At 51.2% G+C, this 6,413-nt stretch overlaps 1 long non-coding RNA gene across 1 annotated transcript; it reads left to right on the top strand.

Annotated features, from left to right (window-relative positions):
* Window positions 1-4,356: 4,356 nt before the first annotated feature.
* LOC114811101 lies at window positions 4,357-5,696 on the top strand. The gene is made up of 3 exons (XR_003758800.2): window positions 4,357-4,535; window positions 4,709-4,792; window positions 5,270-5,696. It is a non-coding gene; the product is annotated as an uncharacterized LOC114811101 (long non-coding RNA).
* The last annotated feature ends 717 nt before the right edge of the window (window positions 5,697-6,413 follow it).

Raw genomic sequence — 6,413 nt, 5'->3', positions numbered from 1 at the left:
TGTGTCAGGCTCTGGGGAAAGAACATGCTGGGTCCCTCATCTTTCACCCCCTCCTGTTCCTTTTCTCTCTCCTCCTCCAAATCCAACCCCTGTCCTTCTCCGATTCCTCGTCCTCGAAGTCATTCATTTATTCATTCAATCATATTTATTGAGCACTTACTGTGTGCAGAGCACCGTACTAAGCAATTTGAAAGTGCAATTCAGTAATAAAAAGATAGAATTTTTGCCCATACCGGGCTTACAGTCTAGAGACAGGTATCAGAACAAGTGAACGGGCAGCAATATAAATAAATAGAATTATAGATATAGCCATATATCATAAGTGCTGTGGGGCGGGGGGGGAGGGGGGAGAGCAAAGGGATTGAGTCAAGGTGACGCTGTAGGGAGAGGGAGCTGAGGAAAAAGGGGCTTACTTTGGGAAGGCCTCTTGGAGAAGGTGCGCCTTCAGTAGGGCTTTGAAGCGGGGAAGAGTGATTGGCGGATTTGAGGAGGGAGGGCGGTCCAGGCCAGAGGTAGGATGTGGGTCAGAGGGTGATGGCACAGTAAGAAGTCAGAATGAGAAGGTTAGCACTAGAAGAGTGGAGTGTGTGGGCTGGAATGTAGAAGAGAAGGGAGGTGAGGTAAGAAGGGGTGAGGTGACAGAATGCTTTGAAGCCAGTAGTGAGCAGTTTTTGTGTGATACGGAGGTTGACAGGCAACCCCTGAGGGGTTTTTTGGTGGGTGGGGCGGTGCATTGCCCTGAAAGATTCTGTAGAAAGATAATCCGGGCAGCAGAGTGAAGTATGGACTGAAGTGGGAATAGGCAGGAGGTTGAGAGGTCAAAAAAGAAGCTGATGCAATAATTCAGTCGGGATAGGATGAGTGATGGTACTAATGGGATAGCAGTTAGGATGGAGAGGAAGGGGCAGATCTTGGCGATGTAGTGCAGGTGAGACAGGTAAGATTTGGTGACGATTGTATCTGTGGGGTGAAGGTGAGAGCGTAGTCAAGGATGACACCAAGTTGCAGACTTGTGAAACGGGAAGGATGGTAGTGCTATCCACAATAACGGGAAAGTTCAGGAGAAGACAGGGTTTGGGAGGGAAGATAAAGAGCTCTGTCTTGGAAATGTTGAGTTTGAGGTGGCGGGAGGACATCCAAGTACAGATGTCCTGAAGGCAGGAGGAGATGCAAGTCGGGAGGGAGAGAGAGATAACGGGGGAGGAAATAGAGATTTGGCTGTTATCCACATAGAGATGATAGTTGAAGCCGTGAGAGTGAGTAAGTTCTCCAAGGGAGTGAGTGTGGACGGAGAATAGAAGGGGACCAAGAACTGACCCTTTAGAAACCCCTATAGTTAGGGGATGGGAGTGGGAGGAGGAGTCCGCGAAGGAGACTGAGAATGAACGGCCAGACAGATGAGAGGAGAACCAAGAGAAGATGGAGTCCGCGATGGCAAGTTTGGATAACGTGTTGAGGAGGATGGTTGACAGAGTCAAAGGCAGCTGAGAGGTCGAGGAGGATTAGGATGGAGTAGGAACCTTTGCATCTGGCAAGAAGGAGGTCACTGGTGACCTTTGAGAGGGCGGTTTCAGTGGAGTGATGAGCGTGGAAGCCATATTGGAGGATGTCCAGGCGAGAGTGGGAGGAGAGAAATTTGAGGCAGCGAGTGTAGACGACTTGCTCCAGGACTTTGGAAAGGAGGGGTGGGAGGGAGATGGGGCGATAACTGGAGGGTCTGTGGGATCAAGGGAGGGATTTTTTGGATGGGAGAGACGTGGGCATGTTTGAAGGCAGTGGGGAAGAAACCATTGGAGAGTGAGTGGTGGAAAATGGTATTTAAGGAGAGGAGAGAAGTGGAGAGAGTTCTTATAAGTTGCTAAGGAAGAGGGTCCGATGTGCATGTGGAGTGGGTGGCACTTGATAGGAGGCAGATCTCCTCTGAAGATACTGCTGGGAAGGACGGGAAAGTTGAAAAGGGGTCTGAGAGGAGAGTGGATGGAGGAGGGGGAGGGGTTATTTGGGGGATCTCAGACCTGATGGTGTTAATTTTCGTAATGAAGTAGATGGCCAGATCGTTGGGGGAGAGGGAAGTGCATGTGTGCTGTGGGGAGGGGCGGCGGGGAGAGTCGGGCAGGGGGCCTGAGAAGCAGTTACGGGCTCTCGTTATATCCCGGCTAGACTACTGTATCAACCTTTTCTCTGATCTCCCTTCCTCCTCTCTCGCCCCGCTCCAGTCTATTCTTCACTCCGCTGCCCGGCTCATCTTCCTGCAGAAACGATCTGGGCATGTCACTCCGCTTCTTAAACACCTCCAGTGGTTGCCTATCGACCTCCACTCCAAACAAAAACTCCTCACCCTAGGCTTCAAGGCTCTACGTCACCTTGCCCCTTCCTACCTCTCCTCCCTTCTTTCTTTCTACTGCCCACCCCCCACGCTCCGCTCCTCTGCCGCCCACCTCCTCACCGTCCCTCGGTCTCGCCTATCCCGCCGTCGACCACTGGGCCACATCCTCCCGTGGTCCTGGAACGCCCTCCCTCCTCACTTCCGCTAAACTAAATCTCTTCCCCTCTTCAAAACCCTACTCAAAACTCACCTCCTCCAAGAGGCCTTCCCAGACTGAGCTCCCCTTCTCCCTCTACTCCATCTACCGCCCCCCCTTCACCTCTTCGCAGCTTAACCCTCTTTTCCCCCCATTTCTCTCTGCTCCTCCCTCTCTCCCTTCCCATCCCCTCCGCACTGTACTCGTCTGCTCAACTGTATATATTTTCATTACCCTATTTATTTTGTTAATGAAATGTACATCGCCTCGATTCTATTTAGCTGCCATTGTTTTTACGAGATGTTCTTCCCCTCGACTCTATTTATTGCCATTGTTCTTGTCTGTCTGTCTCCCCCGATTAGACTGTAAACCCGTCAAACGGCCGGGACTGTCTATAGCTGTTGCCGACTTGTTCATTCCAAGCGCTTAGTACAGTGCTCTGCACATAGTAAGCGCTCAATAAATACTATTGAATGAGTATTGAATGAATATTATATAAAGCTAATAAGCAGGTGATGCCCAGAGTAGAAGTTGACTTGTCCACGGGTCAATCAAATCAAAAAGGCTAGTGGCAAGGAGAGTCCAGAGGCCCTTGGCCCAAATTTCTGAGGCGGTGGAGGAAGTCCCGTGGATGGCTAATTTGGAGAAGGGTGGAGCTGTGATGGGAGACATGGGAGAGGAAACGCCTGGGAAGAGTGAGTAACCAAACAACATGCTTGGGCTGAGCAGATGCGAATGCAGGTAGTAGCTAATAGTAACACAGTGACACTGTTACCTGGGGAGGGGGGTGGGGGGAACCAGTCTCATCCAGTCCGAGCACAGGGAAGCAGAGAGTGGGGGCTCCTCAAGGATGATCACTTCTGGGCTGGGGAGAGGAATTGAGAACTAATTGTCCCATGCCCTGGGCAGGGGGCCGGAGGCGGGGAGGGCGGGGGTGGGGTGGGAACGGGCCTAGGGAACACAGTGTTCCATGGGCCTGGTTGGCTACCTGGACACTTGGAGGGCTGGTTCTGGTGAACATGGGGCGGGGGGGGTTAGTCCAGGGGGGTGTTGGATGGTCTGCAGAGCGATGGGGACTAATTCTGGGAGATATACGAGGTACTGAGGGGCTTTGGGGCCTGTGACGGGGGGGGGGGGGGGTCCTCGGTATCGGTGTCGTCAGGCGGGGGTGCAGCTGTCCGGGACGGGGAGACGACCATGAGCCTGGAGGCAGGTCATTGGAGTCTGATAGCGGGCTTCTCGGGAAAAGAGATCTCGGCGCTTCTGTGGCGGCGTCCGGAGGGGAAAGATCCTACTGGGAAGAGGGGGACCGGTTGTCCGAGAGCACGGCTCCTTGGGAAAAGAGGTCTCGGGGCTTCCGCTAGCGTCCGGGGAGGAAATAAAAATAATAATAATGGTGGTATTTGTAAAACGCTTACTATGTGCAAAGCACCGTTCTAAGCGCTGGGGTATACAAGGTGATCAGGTTGTTCCAGGTGGGGCTCATAGTTTTAATCCCCATTTTACAGATGAGGGAAGTGGGGCACAGAGAAGTTAAGTGATTTGCTGAAAGTCACACAACTGGCAAGCGGCGGAGCCGGGAATAGAACCCATGACCTCTGACTCCCAAGCCCGGGCTCTTTCCTCTGAGCCACGGAAACATCCTGCCAGATGGGATTATCCCCCTCCGGGCACCTTTCTGATGTCGTCCCTGTGTCCCTGCAGTTGCCCATGTTGACTGCCATGTAGTCATACCCAGGAGACATACTTCACTCGTTTCCGTTTGCAGATTTCATATCTGCTGTCTTCCCTGGGCTTTCTTTGATTACTTTTCCCAGTGTTTCAGGTATCCGTCCCAAGCATCGGGGAACCTGAGTTGGCGAACCCGAAAGTCTAGACACGATGGAGAAGAGAGAGCAGAGAAGACCGGATCAGCAAGCTGCTCTTAGACAAGCTGTTGGCTCACTTCAAGGCCAATGGACACCGACACAATGACACAACTCCTCTTGCCTACCCGGACTTGACACCCACTCAGTTGAGTGCCCAGCTTGGGCTGCGGGGGTTCTATGAGGAGGGAGGAAGCCCGGGCGCTAGGGGAGAGACTGCCACCTTCAGGTAGCGCTAGTCCAGACTGTCTTCACTCTGGGAAGGGGCAGAGCCCCAGAGATGGCCAAAGACACGCTCATCTGTATTCTTGTCCATTTCAGGCCGGCAGCTGGTATCATCTCCAATGCACTTAATACTGAAAGTGTCCCTGGAATGGCCAATGAGGAGAGACAGGAAACTTCACGGTACGTATACGTGGCCCCACTCACTGCTGGTGGCCATCGGGGTTGGGAATCAAGAAACCAACTTCGCTGGTACAATTAAGGGTTGAGTTCTGACAGCCGTCGGAGGGCTCCTCAATACCAGAAGAGAATCCAGCGGTCCTGAGCTTAGAGCAGACCTCTGAATAGGCAGCCGACCACGAGTGAAAGTGTCAGGGCTTCTGCCAGACATTCTGCTCTCAGGATCTCGTCAAGATCTGTGGAAGACCCAGGTTTCAGGAATCCATTTAAGATACACGAGGCTCTCCTCCAGCGACTGCATGCCCCGTGGTCCAAGGGCAGCATGGTCGAAAGGTCTTCCAATGATAACGGGATGAATTTGTTTTTGATATGGGTAACCGGAGCCCAATTCCTTCTCTTTCTCTCTCGCTTTGACAATATCTCTCTATCAATCTCTCTCTCCTTCTCTCTCTCTTTCTCTCCACCCGCTCTGTCTTTCAGGGTGAATGGATCCCAGAAATATTCCTGCCAGGATCCTGCATGTCATCTCTACAGGCCAGGACAGAGGATCATGCATTTACTCTGAGGATGACATGGGAGGATCAGTGGGTGTTGAATGTTGCTGCAATAGTCTGTGTTTAGGGCACCGGCTTCCTGTTGCATTCTCTGAAATGGTGGTTGTTTGGTTCTTAACTGCAGAAATATCTTTTCCAGAGTGGTGGAGTGTGGCAGAGAGGGAGGCTGGATAGTCGAAAAGTGAGAGGGTTTTTTTTCTGGTTTTCCAAATCAACAGACTCATTCTATCACTCTGGGGATCCTGTGTGATGTTTCTAGAAAGATGAACACTTCTTCCTTGCCTATGCGAGAACTGTTACCACTTAATAAATCTCATCTGGGCGGGGGCCCGCCAGGTGTGGAGTGCAGCCCCTACTGGCCCAGAGTGGGAGAAACCCCTCTTCAGATTCCTGTATTGCCCCCCACCCCCGTTTTGTTGAGTTCGCAGCATCTGTAGGGCAGAACCGGTGAAAGAGATCATGTAAAACACAAGCCGGGATATTTGCCACCGATATTTGAGAAATGATAGAAATGGAGGTAGGCTCAGATTTGTATCTAGTCCTCCAGGAAGGCCTTTAACTCGTGAATGTGAGAATCAGTCATGATGTATGAACTCACCTCCCCGCCTCTTCGTCCATTAATCATTTTTTCCATCGGTATTGAGGGCTAAATTCTCGGAGGTGAAATAATCCACTTTCATCCCAGTCAGGAACATGACACCTTACCTGATCAAATTGGGCATGCTATTCAGGTGCCAAATCCATTGATTTGGAGGCTTCAATCAATGGCGAAGTTCTAGTTACTCTGTCAAATGAGCGATAAGACTGCAAAGGGAGGGGCAGGGGAATTTTCAGTGCTTTGAAAGAAACCAACAAAACTGTCAAGAGAGGCAGGCTCAAAATTACCAGATCTACCATTGCTACCCCGTTTATGATACTGAATCCATGGCATTTCTTCGATGCTTATTGTATGAAGAACCCTATTCTTAAGCGAACACTATCATCTCATGGAACGTTTCACTGTAGACCATGTAAACATCATCCTTCCTGTCTCACAAGTTTGTAACCTTAGCTTTTCAGTGACCCCTCTC

Source organism: Ornithorhynchus anatinus, chromosome 4, assembly GCF_004115215.2.
Source record: "Ornithorhynchus anatinus isolate Pmale09 chromosome 4, mOrnAna1.pri.v4, whole genome shotgun sequence".
In the NCBI taxonomy this organism is placed as follows: Eukaryota; Metazoa; Chordata; class Mammalia; order Monotremata; family Ornithorhynchidae; genus Ornithorhynchus; species Ornithorhynchus anatinus.
Note: the sequence above shows the minus strand (reverse complement) of the source record. Positions and strands in the feature narration are given on the sequence as shown.